The sequence below is a fragment of the Acartia tonsa genome, chromosome 3, assembly GCF_053477335.1.
Source record: "Acartia tonsa isolate MP-2025a chromosome 3, ASM5347733v1, whole genome shotgun sequence".
NCBI lineage: Eukaryota > Metazoa > Arthropoda > Copepoda > Calanoida > Acartiidae > Acartia > Acartia tonsa.
This window is the reverse complement of record NC_137262.1, coordinates 10,498,956-10,517,732: the sequence shown is the minus strand read 5'-3', so window position 1 is coordinate 10,517,732 and position 18,777 is coordinate 10,498,956. Positions and strand designations below refer to the sequence as shown.

The following is an 18,777-nucleotide window of genomic DNA, read 5'->3' as shown; positions in this document are numbered from 1 at the left end:
TATTAAAAGGGTTATTGTCTAACATTTCATTATAGGGTCTTCGTTTTATAAATCTTATTTCCCCATTTTAATAAATAGGTCTTTATACATGCTTTTTTACTTAAAAATTATATTAAATTGTTTTAGATTTGTCTAATTTTGATAATATTTTTATAGTCTTTTATTTTCATTAGAAAGAAATACACAATTTAAAGTATGGGTTGGATTTTTCCCTAGTAAAGCTACTCTACAAGTTATTCATAGAATCGGTTTAAGGGAAAAAGACGATCCATGTACCCCCCTCAAAAAGAAAAGCTCGATTATAACACGTTTCAGGAGGCTAAAAATGACCCGTGTTTCATACAGCCTTGTTTTTGAGGTGTTTTAAATCATAGAATATTATTTGTTTACTATTTTAATAATTTTTTTGTGTTTTTTGGCACAGACGAATTTTTTATATAATATTATGGCTTTAAGACATGATTTTAAGTTATTTTTCAATTAATATCTTTATGTACTACATTAAAAGTTGAAGGCTCTTAAAAACTTATACCAAAACATTAATGTCGTCTTACCTACATTGGTGAGCGCACTAATTTATGGATGCCGCGCTAAAATTTGAGTAGTTCTTATTTACCGCATGGCGACACTGTATAGGTTTTAGACTACAAGCTAAAAACATTTTTTTTTTAAACATAAAATAAGGAAATATACGAGTTAAAAGTTGCTTTTTTATGCTCACTTTAAAGTGAGAAATAGTAATAAGAAAAGCTAGATCATTTGTTGCTATAATTTGTCATTTTCCCTAAAAATTGGTGATAAATTTTAATAAGAGCCTTCGTGATATGATAAATATGAAAATCTTAGTTTAATATAAACATTGTGAATATTTTAGATTTATCTAGTTTTATGTCGGGTGTTGCCATGGTGAAAATGTGCTTAGTTTTGAAATGATAAAGAATTGACTAAAGAAGAAATAAGCACACTATTACTGGTAAACTAAATTTTGTTTATGTTTTTTAAAGCTATAATTTAATGTCTTTTCATGCGTCGACTATTTAGCAAGTTAAACCAAGAGGTTTTCATAGACAATGGACATTCGGCTTCGAAACCGATTAATATCCGCTGTATTTGAACCAGCTCTCACCCATTCTAAAAATCATGAAATGCATCGTATTACAGACAACTTCCCACGAATATTAAAAAATATTAATACCTTCAGCCCCTAGGGTTCAACAAAACTGGTTTTATACTTATATATTTTCATTTTAATGTGAGAGAAAACCTGTCTATAACACGATGCGATAAATTATTCTTACATCATTATATTATTTGTCTATATATTTTTTATCTCTTAGATATTAATCCACTCCTATCGGGAAGAGTTAAAAAATAGAAAGACATTCCATTAATTAATTATCTTTTATACAAATTTGGTCATTTTATTACTGTTTTATTCGAAAGTTCGTTTTTTAAGGTCATTAATCTTATGCTACGTTTTTATTATATAATATTTAGTCCTTCCTTTATCTCTCACTAAACAGATGTTTTTTAGACTAAATTTTATATGTATTTTTAAAGAAACAATATTTTTAAAATGTTGTTTTCCATAAAATTGCAATCATATTCCTGCATTATGACCTGAACATAATTATTTATCAATGATTGAATTTTATGTGTTTTAAAAATTGGATTTATTCTTTTTTGATTAGATCTAAAAATTGAATTTCTTATTTTTTCAGGCCCTTTTGCAGTAGTTTGGCTGTTTTTTGTTCTTGATTATAGTCGTAGTTTGGGCTCTCAATTTTTGGTAAGTATCAAATTTGTAACTTTTTTATTTTTGACCTTTAAAACACTAGTTTTACTATATTGAACTAATGTCAAGTGGACAAATATGATAGCCTCGTCATATTCATCTCCTTTCTACTAGTTGTACATTATATAACATTATGTGTGTTGAAAAAAATATAAGGTCCACATCAACTTCTTGGGAAATTGTTTTAAAGAGCAGCTGGGTTGTTTCAGTTTATTTGTTATGGGCCAAATATTTTTCCAACAATTACTTTTGTTATTTTATTTTATTTCCATATCTAGCTAGTTATAGAGTAGTTTTATTTAAACTGTTATAGTTCTTTTTACGCGTTAGCAAAAGCTATATATTTTATTGATTTTATCCTATTTTATAAAGTAGTAAGCCTTTTTTGTCTGTAGCGAAAGATCTCGCTAACCGCTGAACCGATATGGTTCACCTTTACAATGAAGCTTCTTATGTGTCTATGGAAGGTTGTAAACTATTATGGGTGAAAAGACCTCACACATTAATTGCCCCTAGAGGCTTCTAAGGGCGTAACCGCTAGTAGGTATATGAAGTATTTTACATTTATCTCATAGTCGGTTCTAATTTTGTAAAAATTACTTAGATCCTTTCAGATATAAATAATAAACTCTTAAAAAGTCCTTTTATAAAAAAAAATAGCTAAAAACCCGACTATACAGTCAAAAAGACCCTAAAGTTAGTTGCTATTGCATAAATTTCAAGCAATATCATATTCCCAGTTTTGTTCTCACTTATTAGTTTCAATCTCTCGATGTCATGAGTCATCAGAAAGTTCCCAAAATAGGCATTAAATATTGAGAGATTGTCATAGAGTCTTAATTCTTTTATTATTAATACAAGTATAAGTTTCCCTGGTAGCCATACTGTTTTATATTTAGGAGGAATCCAGTCAAATCACCCCACGAAGACTGAGAGAAGGCTTCCCTAACAAGACTAAAGTTTAATAATTTAAAATATGTCAAGGTAAAGTCACGCAACCTATTTCTTCACCACAGAGCAAAAATTAAGTGTCGGAAATAATGTTAATTACTTACAAAACTTAAGTTTATACTAAAATGTAATTGTTTAATGCAAAAGCCATTTTTATTTTCAAATTCATTTTTAGCAAAGAATATTTAATTTTGTAAAAAATAAAAATGAGAAAAATATTATCCAATCTATATATGTGATTAACCTATGACGCGCAAAAGGTTCAAATCTCTATATTCGTTGTATCAGTCTAACGTCGCCCGTCGGCCATCTTACTAAAACCAAGGGAAAACAGTCTACATAAAAACTTAAAGAAAATTGTTATTTTTTAGTACAGAATACGCATTTAAATCAATTCAAAGCATTTATAAAAACAATTTGAACTTTTTTATTTCCAATTTTAGTAGTTTTCAACAACTTATTTTGTTTCTTTTAAGAAAAGATTGGTTAAATTAACTATCGTGAAAAAGTTTTCAAAATGTAATATTAAACTGTCTCTGCGGAGATACAAGGTAAAACAAATATTAAGATAGTCAGTTCATTTACCCAGCGAAGCCGTACATGCAAAGATTTCATTTAAACCAAAATTGAAGATATGATTCCATTGAATTCACTGTTCCTATTTAATAAGAACCAATAAATGGGTACCGTAACAGCCTCCAAGTTAACTTTAAAAGCATTGTAGTCCATTAAAAGTTTGGGCTTAATTTGATATTATTAAGGCCTGGAATTAGCTGAACCTAAGAAGAGTGGATCTGCCCTCCCCATCTCTAGTGGGGAACTTTGTTGGTGCCCCTCGTGATGGATCAGAAGGAAAGCCTGAGCACGAAGAACCATAGGTAAAATGTTGTTGATTGGTTAGCTACCTAATGAAATTTGGAATCAAAGTTATAGTGTAGATTGCGGCCTATCCAAATATCACCTAATTATGTAAGTAAGTTTTTCATTCTTTGGCTAATGAACCATTGGATTGTTTTAATGAAATGCACTATTCTGAAAAGCCCTAAATCGAAAAAAGACTTTAAAAAGAAATTAACAAAGCAATGCAAACTTTAGTATTTTATTTATGTATTATACTTTATTGTTTTATTTGTAGTTCATTTATAACAACCTAATTTTGTTATTTTATTTTAGGTTGTTTAGAACCGCTGTATTCCACCTGAATAAACGAGTATTGAAAGCTTCCCTGACTGCTCCACTGTCAGCTGTTCATTCTGGGACACCTGCCGCACTGCTACATCTCCAACTAGTGGGTTGTGGTACACATACAAAGTAAGTATATCATTGCATGTAATGGGTAAATTATGAATGGGAAATATATATTATTTGAGTGTTTTTCACCTAAATTTTTCAGCTCTCTGTTGAGTTTCCTATCCCTATTTCCCTGATGGTTGAAAAAAAAGAAAGTTTTTTAATATTCTTTATAGGGGAGAAAAAGGTTGATTGAAGATATCGAAACTTTTAAATGCCGTCTTCTTTTTTGAATATTTTTGTTAGGTAGAGATAAAAATGGACCATTTCAAAATATTTGAAGTCTTTAGTAGTTTAGTCTTTAACAGTCATTTGTTGGTTTTTTGTCTCAAGTATGAGACTGATATGGTTCTCCATTTTCGGATCCTAGGAAATTGATGATTACTAGCTGTTTTTTCTGGTGTTATCCTATAATAAAAGAGTTAGAAACCTGAAATAAAATTATTAATTATTATTATTGTTTCAATCAAAGTAGTAGAGTGTGTATCTATCATAGCTTCACTTTTTTTTTAAAAACATGGATATCTAGATTTAATTTAGGAGGTGGTGTGGTAGTGTTGTGGTCCAAAAAGCTGTTTTTTCTTCCAATTTTTAAAGATTATTGAGCAAAGAAAAAAAACGCTTTTTCAGATTTATGCACCGCACACCGATGACAACGTGATTAGACACCTTGCCAAATTTTTTACTTTATTCCTGGAATAAGAGCAACATTCTCTTCCACTTTTAAATTATAGCTTTTTTAATAATATAAGTAATAAATATATTGAGTATTAGACCGATACTTAAAAGATTGATTATTCTAAAGTTGTATAGCTATTTTAATATCTTTTAATTGTTCTTATTTTTCAGTTGATTTGCCGTTTTCTTAATGGGGAGGTTTTTAATGCAACCATCTCGCAATCAGTGAGCAAAATTTACTCAAGATAGCGGTTATGAGGTAATGATATTATCATTTAGTCTTATTTTAGATAGGTGTTAATTTAAAATATTTTTATTTGTTCGTAGTTTATGATATTATATAAGTTTTGATAAAAAAAATGGTTTATATATTTATAATGGATTTTATGATGAGAAAAAAAGTATTCTGAACAAGAGTAGAACCAGAGGATAGTGCTAATAATTAGATCCTAAGATTTTTAGATGTAATTTATAAGTTTGAATGTCTTTTGGCTTATTTTCTGTGTGCTTTTCTTTTTTAAATAATCTTATTTACAGCTTATATTTTGTAGAATATTTTTTAGCTTGATTTAATATTTATTTTTTCTGTTTTTTCAGTCATATCTACTCGGCTCCCAGTTTTAATACAACAACTGTGGTTCCAACATTGCATTGCTGATCAAGTAACTGGTGAAAGACCGCCCTATATTTGATTGCAGACGGAGTAGCCTGTACACTGATTTTCTAGGTAAGTGTTCCTTTTGCTTCTATTTTGGTCCTTTAGGGCCTATGGTGCTCCCATCCCTTTTTATAGGATTGTGAAGCTAAAAAAAGACCCCTTAATTATTTTTTGGGGGATAAGATACATGCATGCTTATTCTTATTTTAGGTGAAGCAAAAAGATTAGGCTTTGTTTAATGTAAACAGAATATGTGACTGATATATTTATAATTAGATAGTTATTTGCTTAGCAAAATAACTTCTCCCCCTTTGCAAAAAAAAATTTCGCTCAATTGGAGGGGTTTTAAAATAAGTTAGAGATAAATTTGAGAGTGATTTTTATTAGCTGCTTTATTTTTCAGTTCATTTTGTTGGGAGTTGGGAGGGTGGTTTATATTTTAAAAACTTAAATTTATTTTGTTAATATCATTCTGTATAAAACATATAAGGCATTATTTTCTGTCTTTCTATAGAGTAATTGACATAAGAGACATTGGTCTTTTGACTTATAGATTTAAGACAAGAGTGAAAGAAAGTGATAAAGAGAGGGGTCGAGAGAAAGAGAGAAAGAATTAATATCGCTTTTTTGTTTTATACTGATAGCTTTGGTGTTTTGTTTTTATTAAGGAGTGTCGTGTAAGGTGAAAAATCAAGGTGTGTGTAAAAAAAATATTGATAAGTAAAGTTTTAGTTTATTTATGTTGATTTTATTTTTATGTTGTGTGAAATGTGCATGTGCCATCCAGCTTGTTTGATATTTTCTTAATTTAGAGTTTTTTGTAAGTTTGTTTTAGTAGTGTTGTTTTATTTCAGCTGTTAGCTTTTTAGCTATCCAGGCTAGTGTATGTGTGTGTGCCTAGGTGGCACTGGTTGTGCGTGTAGTTTAGTGGCCTAGCAAAGTGTACTCTACAGCTAACTAGGCTGTGTGTGTGTGTGCCTATTGTTAGATGTTGATTAATGTATTTTAGAGCTATATAGCCTGCGTGTGTGTTCCGCCTAAGTGGCTTGGGAAACAGCTGAGTTGTGGTGTGTAAAATTGCTGCTTTAAAACATATATGTGTAGTTTCCCATTTGTTTTTAAATGACCTTATATTTTTTTGTTCATTTTAAAAGTTTAAAATTTTATGGCTTAGCAATTGTAACTTTTTATGTATAAATTTTCAAGAAAGAAGATTTATAAGTGAAGTAAATATTTTAAATGTAGCAAAACAAGGATGACAACATCTATAAATAGCGAAACACAAAAAGGTCATTGATGGTAATATTTACAAGTAGATTTGTAGTGTATTTATTAATTGATTTATTGGGTAAAATAAACACTAAAACTTGTTTTTATTTATATAATGTTGTCGGTCAAAGTAACTTACATAAAGGATGCTCATAACTATGGGAAGAATTATTTTGATCATGATATCTTAAAGAGTTTTAAGACTGGTCCAAAAATACCAAAAATATGGGTGAAAATGTAAAAAATATAGAAATAGCCAAAAACCTGCAAAAAGGAAGTCTGATCGTCATGTCTGTTTTCTTTAAACAACAGGAAATTTTATTTTGCAATTAAAAAAAAAATCTGGAAATCGTACCATAAACACTGAGGATATGTAAAGAAATGAAAAAATTACAAAAATAGCTTAAAACCTATTCTATTACGCAAAAATTTTGATTGTTTTTATGCGCACGAAAACGAATTTTTCCAATAATTGTCTTTTATTTTGCCAAAAATTGACAGAAAAATTATTCGGCGTTTTTATCTTCCTATTTTAAAGAGAATAAGAAAAAAAAATTTATTTTTAAGGCAAATCGATTTAAAAACTGCTTTCAAGAAATGTTAGAAAGTAATTTAAGATTAAGTTGTCCTAAATCTTAGAAATTGTTATTATTTTATCTTAGGCTTGCGTGTGTGTGTTTAAATATTGCAAGTTGTACTTTCAAAATACGCATTATTTAAATTAAAAACTAAAATAATTTTGATGAGGTCTGTTTTCTATCTTGACATGTGTCAACTTTTTTCAACACTATATTTATGCATTTACACAAAAATTTTAATTATATTATTTCGGAGCAAAGCATTTCCTTAATTTACTATCTATCAGTTTAATAATATTAGAACCCTCAGAAAAGTTTTTATCATATAAAGTTTTTCAAATTTTACTATAAAAATTCAATTTACTTTCCATAAACAACTAATTTCAAAAAATAAACTGCATTTAGAAATATTCTTTGTTTAGGCCAAAAATATACAAAAAAAACTCGCCATTTTATCTACACATCCTAAGAAATACATGTTTCAAAGCATAAAGGCCCTATTCTTTACACAATGATACAACTATTGGCTGCGCCCCTATAAGAATATTCTTAGGGAAAAGCTTAAACTCATATTTAGGTTCTTAAAACCTTTTACAATGCCATAGATGCTTAGTGCTGTAACAAGTATGAACAATATTTTAATTAGCTTATAGAAGAACGAAAGGTTGTTACCAGTTAATCATTTTAGCTTGCCACAATGCTATCTCTTATTTTAACATCGACTACAGCTATGATTTTTATCTCTAACACTACCCAACTATTGTAAAAATTTGGACAAGATTTGCTATAAGACTACTGATATCAATGTGTGAAAAATTAGGAAAAAGTATAAAATTAAGATATTTTTTACAAATCTGAATACAATGTAAACAAGGAGTTTGATACTTTTGCTTGTGATATTTTTCTACCGGGCGCGCGTGACCCCCGTTGTCAAAATCCTTAGCTCAAAAATGTAATGATTTACATTAAAATTATGTATTTTGATGGTGTTGTAGAGTTAGCAACAGTAAGGTGTTTACTGTTTAAGACCAGTGAGTTTCTTCAGGTTAATGCTGTAACAGGTTATGAGATCCGTAGCTTCTTATTAGGTATTTCTGGTATTATGGCTGTTGGTGAATATTCCAGTCCAAGTCAGGTGGAATCTTGCTAGGATACTGTGGATACACATCTGATAAACGTCTGATGACTTGTGTTGTATGATGCAAGGCTGGTTTCTTGACGTATTTGACTGTAGATCTACTGATTTTCAAGCTCAAGAGCAATGGTTGGCTGATTGTTTTTATCAGAATCAGCTACTTTGTTAGGAGCTAGTAGATGATGAATCTGGAACTCAAACTTGGGCATATTTATCCGCTTAGGTATTGACAAGGCTACGACATTTGGTTTTGTGAAAAAAAATCAGCAAGAAATCAGTTGCAAAAATATAAAAACTTGTATTCAAATTGGTCTTAAATATCTTTGCAAAAAGGAATTAAAAATAGAAAAACTTTTGTAGATTTTATTTGTTTTAACTTTTATTGGGTTTTAAATCTTAAATGTCATATTTTAATTTCGTATTATTGACAAAACTACCCCTCTATCTATAAAAGATGAAAATCAGAGATAGTGTAGCATGCTAATGTCCTTTTTATCAAAGCTAGGGTTATGTTTTTAAAATCGGTTTACAGTTAAGGAAAAAAAAATAACTGTCAAACAGTTTACCTTTTGTTTAACAATAGAAATCCACGTAGGAGATTTAAATTTGAGTCTTTGTCAGACAGTTTTAATTGAAATATTTCGCCTTTATTATTTAACAATTTTAACTATATATATGGGAGAGAAATGGGCCAATTTAACTTACTTGGACATTCCTGTTTTTTGAGTTTGTGGTACTGGAAATTAAATAATAATGTTGTTCATTCTTATACTTTTTCTAATTTGCATAAAAAAAAAACAATTAATTGCAAATCCTTTGCATCTAGAAAAAATTTCATATTTTGGGTAATTAAGTAGAAAATTTCGTTTTTTAGTGAAATAAGAATTCTTTTTTCCCTATCTTTGGGATTATTCTTGAGATATTAAGGTTTGATAATCCGATGAGAAGTCCTTTATTTTAATGCTATAGAAATCCTTTATCCTGCCATACATAATCAAAAGGCCTTTATTTAAACATTTTCAGTTACATGCTACAAAAAAAAATTTACATTTTATAGGTTCAGGGATAGCAGGATATGTAAAAATTGCTTTGAATCCAATAATTTCCCGATGGATTTTAACCGGTTCTCAGTCATGTTAAAGCTAGTATATAGCATCGAATTGTACATAATTTTCAACCAATACTTAATTAAAAATTAATTTAGCAATTTTTCATTTTAATGTCAGCGGGAAACTGTCTATAATACGATGCGACGAATAATATTTTTTCCTAGATTACTATATGAGGTTTGAGGATACTTGGAGATTATTTATTTTGTATTTTTTAGGAAAAAGTATAGGCAGAAAATATTTAAAAATTGCAAGATTATCAATTTAGAGATAGGATAGAGATAACTTTTTAGGGGTTAATTAGCGCTCGCCTAAACTACAAAATTCCCGCTGGGGACATACAATAAAAGAACTGAAACCTAAAATCATAGTAAAGCCTAAAAAAAAGATAAAATCTTTAAGTCTAAAGTGAAACTTAAATCAAACTTATACCAGATAGAGAGCCTAATCAGTTCAGTCTTATAATGTTGTATAATTTGTAGTTGAAAATTCAAGATAATCAATTTAATGTATTTAAAAGTTTGTAAAAAGTTGAATTAAATGTATGTTTTGGAGCGATTTTTAACACACATGTCTATAAATCAACACATGTGTTCAGAACTAGGTCATAAACCTCAGAATTTATAAATTCATTTTCATAAAAATTATTAGCTAAAATTAGGCTTATTTTCAGGGATCTTAAGGGATAAGGCAATGGACGATATTTTGTTGGAAATTTAAGACACATTAACTCATAATTAATGAAAATTGGATTTAATTATACAAGGATCTAAAGGGATAAGACAATAGATGATAAATTTGTTGGACTATTTTGCTACATAAACACATAATTTATGGAAATTGGATTTAGTTAGACTTTTCTTATGGAAATTTTTATTTCTTTTGGGATTAAGTTCATGCTTATTTAATGAGGTCTTGTAATTTTGGATGACACATTTCTGTTAGTAAGTTTTTGCCAATTATTATTTCAAAAGTACGGTGTCATTCTAATTTATTATTGTGTGGTGTTTTCTGATTATTACAAAAAAATTTAATAGCTTATTTATTTATTTGTTACTAATTCTTGTATTTTATTTTTAGGTATCATGCCTGTAATTGTATTTTGGAGATTCGAAATTTGCTGAGGAAACTGAAACTGTGAACTGAGAAGAAGATGGCATTGGTGACAGCTGAGAAAATTGCGAAATTCCTACCAGTTTTACTCTCTATTGGGGCCTCCTGTAATATGCAGATGTACCGGATTTGTCTGCAGAAGTGTGAAGGGCTTGTGGATACTAATGGAGGTACAGAAGGTAGGAATTTGTTGTTTTAAGCAAAATTATTCTATAACTAAATTGTATGTTTTCTGCTGTTTTTGTGGAGAGTTATTTTATAATTTTGATTGTATGTTCTTTTTTGCTACAAAACTAGATATGTCTGTATTTGTTACAGACTAGATAGCGTATCTGCTCTAGAACTAGGATTGTCGTCTGTTGAGCTTTTTAATATTCTATTTATTTATTTTATTAAGCACACATAATTGCCCTATTTTATAATTATAATGATGTCTATTCTTGTTCAAACTTTTTATTTTTTTTTCTTGCCTTTTTATAAATAAAGCATTAAAGTAATGTATATAGAGCAATAAATAGTATATGTAACAACCACCCCTTCTCAAAGACCTTTTACACGACTTTTGGTTGGGTCTTTGAAATAAGCTGAATCATTCAAAAATGTAAATACAGCCGGGTGCTGGCAAAAGAACCAAGAGCAAATTGCAAACTAATGTTAACACAAGGACGCCCAAGCTTTTTACTTAGCATGGGGGTAAAATGAGGATTTCTGTATGTTCAAGGGGAGTAATGTAAGGTATTTTAAAAAAAAACTTGAGGGGTGTAATGGATAAATACACCATTACCCCTTTACTTGGACATCTATGTTTTAGCTATAATGATTTCTGCATTTTGCCTAGTTAATTTCGTTTTTGCATAGTTTAAATACTGTTCATTTGTTAAAAATTATTTTGAAAATTATTTATTGATCTCTTGAAACTGATAATAACCCAATAGTTGAAATAAGGACATAGTTAATTTGCCACCCCCACAAGGGAGAGCTCAACCATTTATGGAAAAATAATCGAAAACAATGTAAATATAGGCAAAATTTAATTTGGGAACATCTGCAATATATTAGTTCTACATTTGTCGCTAGATGTCTCTAAAAACTTGATAATTTTGATTTGCTACAAAGTAATCACACCATTAGGAAAAATGTCTTATTAATCACAAATAACTAGGTTTAAAAATGCAGTATTGTAAATCGGAAAAGATGATTTTGAATATAATGGCAGTTTTAGATACTTCACTTAAGTTTAGACAGAGATGACAATTTTTTACTAAAATTGTCCCTTTCTTTTTCAAAAAGCAGTAAAAAGCATTAAACAGCTATACTTAGAAAGCAAAATTTAATGGAATTATTTTTTGTCTGCAACGCTCTAGGTCTTTGCAATTGAAAATCAAATAATATGCTCTTTATACATTTATACTATAAATTTATTAATGAAACTCTGTGTCTCATTGCATAGTTCTAAGAATGGGTTTTGGAGATTCTTAAAACGTTTGGATAATGGCTATTTTATACCTTATCTTTTTAGCTAGATAAACCCTAATATAATTTAAAACATTAATTATTTTATTTAGGGTTTTAATTAAACGGTTGCTCGATTTAATTGGCTTAAACTCCGGCTTTGTTTCATGCTTATTTATATCAATCCTGTTGGTTCCGCGTTCAGTCATGGCAATGAGTAATAATCTCTCATTTGACATACTAATGTATGCAATGATAAAAAATAATAAGCCAAATGACGCAAGAGTACTACCAATCACCATACTTGTTAGTAGAACTAACATGATTGTCATGAATTTATTTTGAGAAGGAAAGTCTTCAAGATATTGGAGCCATGATAAAGCCTTTGTGTTTCTGGCCCCATTTTTCATGCACAATGCACTTTTAAAATCTGATTTTTCTTTAATTCTATTGTTTTCAGATATGTCAGTGTTGTAAGAAGACTGTACAGTTTTGCAGTAGTCAATTTTCTGCTCATCTAAATCCTCAGGGTAATTTTCTTTGCTTTTTATTTTACTGATGTTTGTCTGTTCGTCTATTTCCTCTTTTTGCCTCAAATTATTTTCTAAATCGACTTTGTCTATTTGCACCTCTGGGCATAGCAATTGTTGAGACAAATTAACAGAAATTTTATTGCTAGATAATTTTTCAATTTTTTGACTTATTTTTTGATCCGTCGCGTAATTAGTGGATTTGCCAATATAATCCAATTTTGTGTTAGTCACATTTTCTTTTATATTGATAATTATTGGCGGATTAATTTTATCTATTGGATTATTAACAATAGAGTTTTCTATTATTTTAAAATCATTGTTTATAGACGAACAGTTTGATGTTGAAGTATTAGATGTTTGACTTTCCATTAATATATTTTCTATTAGCTTATTAGTATTATTACTATTTACACTATTTTGGGTATTATTATTGACATTATTTTTGGTAGTCGAACATTCTAGTACTTCAACATTCTTAATTTTTATATTTTCATTTTGATAATCAATATCTGAATTTTTCAGGTTTATCTGAATGGACAAAGAGATGTTGATTTTGGGACCAGTTTGATTTAATGGTGAGGTTTTCTCTAGAATAGGGGTGCCGGGTATGTCCCAAGAATCCGTAACTTGTGGTATTTTTACCTGTAATTGTATGTTTTTGCTTTCTTGAGAAATACTCGGCTGCCCTACTAGTTTTTTTTCCATTGTTGGCGGGAATTTGCACGCCGACAATGGATGGTATAGTCTTGATACACCATAATTTAAGCAGCGTGGGCATTGTTCTTTGGAGAGAGTGACATTAGGGAAAGTGAAACACTCCTCACTACCATGGGTGTCAGAATTACACAATAGGCAAACTGTACTGTTAGCTTTTTCTTTATTCTTTTTATACCACCATTCCATATTTGCTTTTTTAACTGCTTCATCTGGATGTTTTAAACAGTATCTAGAATAGTGAGGCTTTTGGCAATGCTCACAAGTTTTTTCCTTTTCTACTTGGTTTACATTTGCATTTTTTTGTCTGTCTAATTTTCTTTTTCTCTCAATGGCTGAGTTATAAAAGCTTCTGTTATTGCTAAACCAGCTTAAGATTGTTTCTTTAGTAATGTGAGGAACATTAGTGGATGTCAAAAATGCAGATTGCAATAATGGTGGTACCAAATAGGTACATATTTTTTCCCTAAGTTTAGCCATTTGATTTTCATGACTATTGCCTGTTTTTTGCAATATGGCTGCCAAATATATTATTATTTTATTTGGTCTGTCTTCATCTTCAGCAGTGAATCTATAAGTGTAGAATTGTTTCTCATATTCATGTGTATTGAGTAATTCTGCACCTATGGTAGTTAGGATCGATTTTACAAAATCCTGAGCACTAAGGGCATTAGGATCTATTTCTAGCATATCTAGTTTATTCCTTGATTCTGTATTAAAGTAGTGAATAAGAATATTGTTGTAGGAACTATGAGTAAAGGGGATCTCATATTCCTCCAAATATTTAAAAGTGCTAAAAAAAGTGTAAGGATTAGTTTTTTCTCCATATTGGGGTGGGATTTTACCCAATATTTTGACTTGTCTGTGAATACGTTCGTGTTGACAACTGCCCCACACTAAATTATTTGGTATGAGATTAATTATTTTTTCTGTATTTAGGTCAGTGTTAGATGTGTTATTATGAAGTAGAAGTTTGAGTTGCCACATTTGAGATTCAGATAAGATATTTCCAAGTAAGTTATTTTCTTGTCTTGTCTCTCTATTTCTGTTATCTCTATTGGTAGATGGAGTCCTTCTATCTAACTCTGTATCTGAAGAACTAGAACTAGAGCTAGGACCACTACTGTTACCACGTCTATTCATTCTCCTTGGCATAGAGAAATTCTGTCTGTCTTTATGCCTGTCTTCTCTGTCACTATCATCTCTTCTATGTTGTCTTTCTTTGCTAGACTTAGTTTTGTCTTTATCGTGTTTATAACGATTTTCATGTCTATCATGATGTTGTTCATGGCGTCTCTGGTCCTCATTGCCATGTGGGTTAAGTGGATCATACATTCTGTCAGGCCTTTTTTTAGAATGTTTTTTACTTTTTTGTCTGTCAAAATCCTCACTATAATAGCTAGATTCTGACTCATAACCCGAAAAATCTGAAGTTGGTTTAACTATTTTTTTATTTTGGGGTTTATTTCCATTATTTTCTTGTTTTATTACTTGAATATTTGGCTCATGTTCATGTATGGGAGGAGTGTCTTGTAAATGTATTTGAGGCCTATTTAATATGCGATTTTGTCGCCTATTGCCTAAGACAAGCATTGCTGTTGCTGAGTGAATCTCAGGCCTAACATGAACACTAGGTATTTCCTCCAGTCTTAGATAATGATTTACTGCATTATTTAATCCAGGTTCATATTCTGGATTATAAGGTGGAGGATTTAATATTTCATCTTCTAATTGATCAATAATAATATCATCCATTTTAGGTTATTGCTGTACTACACATGGAATGAGGCCTAAATCAAAGATAAATGGAGCACCATTGTGCGTGGCCTATGCATTGCTGTACTACACATGGAATGAGGCCTAAATCAAAGATAAATGGAGCACCATTGTGCGTGGTCTATGCTATGCTGCACTACACATGGAATGATTGTTTGTCAATGAAGAGCTGTGCTTTTATGGATGCTTTACTGGTAAGACTTATTTAGTGGCCTTTGCCCTCTCCCTCCTAAAAGGAAAAAGTTAAATCTTACCTGGGTTTATCCGGTAACGGAACCAATTTTATGGGTCACCTCCGGGTTCCAGGGACAAATGTAATCCTTTATCACTACTTCACAGGACTACAATCTCTCACCAATGTCTCCTTTCCAGATCAGCGACGCATTAATCCCTGTTTGACAAGTATATCTAACCTTAGAATGGTGGTATTATTTTACACCGATCCTAAACCCAAATACACTTAAGAGATAGTCTTTTGTTTATAAGCCCTATTCCGAAAAATGGTACTAAGACATTACTGATAACTTTATACTGTTATTTAGTCTAAGTATTTTTTATTCCTAGGTAACTAACTTTGCCAACACTTTTGGACTGAAAGTATCTACTGTGATTACTAGAGTCATGCGAACATGACTACAATATTCCGTTCTGCTGCCTGTATCCCCGTGAGGCGTGAAGTTCTTTGTTAGGTACCTTTGTCAGGTAAGAAAATCACTAGACTAGCTCCGAACCGATCTTCCAGAGTATTAGCAAAGTAAAACTACCTTTAAGACGTGAACTTATTCAAAGTTCTAATCCGAAAATGTTAAATTGTCCGAATAGATAACGATCTCCAACTTTCCTGGACTTCAGAAGCATGGGGAGGATCCGGTTGTTAGTATCGGCCGTCAGATAGCAAGCTATCATCAACCGTTGGTAGCTGAGCTACCACCGTATCTCCCTATGTTATCCCTATTTAGCCCCGTAGTGACTTGCGACTTATGGTGATACACGCGCTATTTACCCCTTCAATTGGAGCTGTCCTTCCTGAAAAATTATCAGCCATTGTCAATCCTCTCAATTGTCCACCTGAGCGTGGCTGGGATAGGCGGGAATGCCCTGACAAATACAGGTGGTAGAACCACCCTGAGCGGTGACGCTGTATTTGCGGGACTTTACAGCCGCGGCTAATAACTTCTCGTCTTTAGGAAATGCACACTCTGATTGTTTATTCTAAAAATATTTATAGGAGTTCTCTTCAGAACAAAACTTGGAGATAACTATCCGTCCGGATGCCTAAGCTTTTTAGGCCCCAAGAAGGCCTTACCCTTAAATTTATCTCAATTGACCAACATCAAAATGATATTCTATAATTTATTTAACAAAGTATTATGAATTTTATCTAACAAAACTTTTTATTTTTTAGGTATGTTTTAAATGAAAAATCCTAAGTTTGAGCCGCCAGGACCCTCCAGAAATTCCAAAGCAAGAGAAGGGAGTCTTCCCTTAAATTTTAGAATTTTTGAAAAGAGTCAGTGTGATATAGTAATTCCGTATAACGACTGACTGTTTCTCTCTTCCAGGTTTACTTTTATAGGCCTGAAGCCTAAGGAGAAAAGAGAGACAAAAAGAATGATTTTGATTTTTATGTTGATTTTTATGTTTTATCAGGAATTGGCGACCTAATTTTTAAGATTTTGCATTTAATAGTGTGTGTATATCTCAACTAAATTACTATATTCATTTCATAAATTAGTCAGATCACATTTTATTTTATTTTACATCAAGAATACATTAAACTATTGGTTTCAAATTAGTTTTTTTAGTAATGTTTTTTCAATGTCCTCTTTAATTTTTATAAATTTTCATCCTTTTAGTTTTTAGTTATTAATAGTTTTTTATCACGAAACCTCTAATTTTATGATTCTTGTATTGTTTTACTAATGTTAATTTTTATTGACAAAATTTGCTAATAATTTTTTAGCTGTATTATGACCATTCTATTAAAAGGGTTATTGTCTAACATTTCATTATAGGGTCTTCGTTTTATAAATCTTATTTCCCCATTTTAATAAATAGGTCTTTATACATGCTTTTTTACTTAAAAATTATATTAAATTGTTTTAGATTTGTCTAATTTTGATAATATTTTTATAGTCTTTTATTTTCATTAGAAAGAAATACACAATTTAAAGTATGGGTTGGATTTTTCCCTAGTAAAGCTACTCTACAAGTTATTCATAGAATCGGTTTAAGGGAAAAAGACGATCCATACTAAAAATACAACGTACAGGCTAACAAAGAATTATGCATAGAGTCAAAATAATTTTAATATTGCAATTCATTGAAAAATAACTCTTTCTTAGATTGTCTTAAATTGGAGTTACAGGTACAGTGACGAACCCCAAACTGTCCCACTTTGAGAAAGACGATTCCAGTGACGTCATATACGTTTCGGGAAAGAAAAAGGGAATGGGGTAAAAAAATCTCTTCAAAAGAGATGGGAGAAAAGGGAAGAGATTTTCTTCCCCCCTTCCCTAAACGTATATGACGTCACTGGAATCGTCTTTCTCAAAGTGGGACAGTTTGGGGTTCGTCAGGTACAGTTTGCCAGTTTTAACAAAATATACATTTATACTCCGTAAAAAATGTATGTTTATAATTTATAATTTTGATAAAATAGTTTATTTTTAGCATCTCTTTTTAAACTAGGTCTTAGGCATGCTCTGCTTAGGGAGGATAAGGGGAACCCTCCTGCAAAACTAAATTAAGCAAAAATATGTTCAAAAATGTTAACGGTACTTTTGCTTTTAGTTTTGGCAACTTTCCCTCAATTCTCTAATTTACTTTGGAAACTCCATTAAAATATTGCTTCAATTTCTTCCATTTGAAAGTTTAAGAGGATTAAAGAAAATTATCCATTCACCGATCTTGATCAAAGGGTTTTACAGTATACAGGGGACTTATTAGTTATAGACCAATCAAACATAAAAAGGAAAAAGTGCACTATATTAGTTGTCTGGTAGGTGTCAAGTTTGATTTTGTCCAACTGTCTAAAGATATTAGAAGTATATATTTTTCAAATGTAAAAATTACTTTAGCTAGTTAAGACTTCTGAGAAAGGCCGTGTGATGAAAGGGTCGCTTGTCCATTTTTATGTCCATACTAAAGATAATTAAGATACTCCAAAATAAGTAATGTTTTCCTGACTTAAGACATAATGAAAAATGGACTAAAACTTGTTCTTATTTATATTCAAATAAAAACCCCCAACCTCATTTTCTGTTTATTTTTAATCAATCCTTTATTTCTTCTATTCTTCGTTCTCTCTCGATCTTCCAAACTAAAATGAAGAGAATCAGAAACTTTAGAGTGCAATTGGTATAACTTTACAAATGCAGAAAAAAATAGTTGTGAAGGTTGAAAGTAAACTCTACTATAGCTAATACTATGATGCTATCCATTAAAGTTAGTCCAGATATAAATCTGTTTTCCTGTCCTGGTAATTGCTTTTATTTGACGTTTATTTTCTTACAAAATTCTCAAGCTTCTGGGAGAAAAAAAAACAAAGAAAATTGACATTGTATCAAATATTAGATTTCTTTTTTTTTAAGGGAAAATATTTGAAAAATCAATAGGTAGTTAAAACAAAATAAATACATAACTAAATCATCAAATGCTTTCCCTCAAAATGTTAGTCGAGCAGTGGACCTTCCTCATTCTTTTTCCAATGCCTAACCCTGTGGG

At 30.5% G+C, this 18,777-nt stretch overlaps 1 long non-coding RNA gene across 1 annotated transcript; it reads left to right on the top strand.

Moving 5' to 3' along the window:
* The first annotated feature begins 483 nt into the window (after nucleotides 1-483).
* On the top strand, nucleotides 484-16,425 carry LOC145313288 (uncharacterized). The gene is made up of 14 exons (XR_013877291.1): nucleotides 484-973; nucleotides 1,722-1,789; nucleotides 2,695-2,779; nucleotides 3,118-3,297; nucleotides 3,508-3,624; nucleotides 3,920-4,057; nucleotides 4,886-4,973; nucleotides 5,312-5,441; nucleotides 10,544-10,746; nucleotides 12,489-12,558; nucleotides 13,084-13,136; nucleotides 14,215-14,288; nucleotides 15,036-15,245; nucleotides 15,616-16,425. It is a non-coding gene; the product is annotated as an uncharacterized LOC145313288 (long non-coding RNA).
* The last annotated feature ends 2,352 nt before the right edge of the window (nucleotides 16,426-18,777 follow it).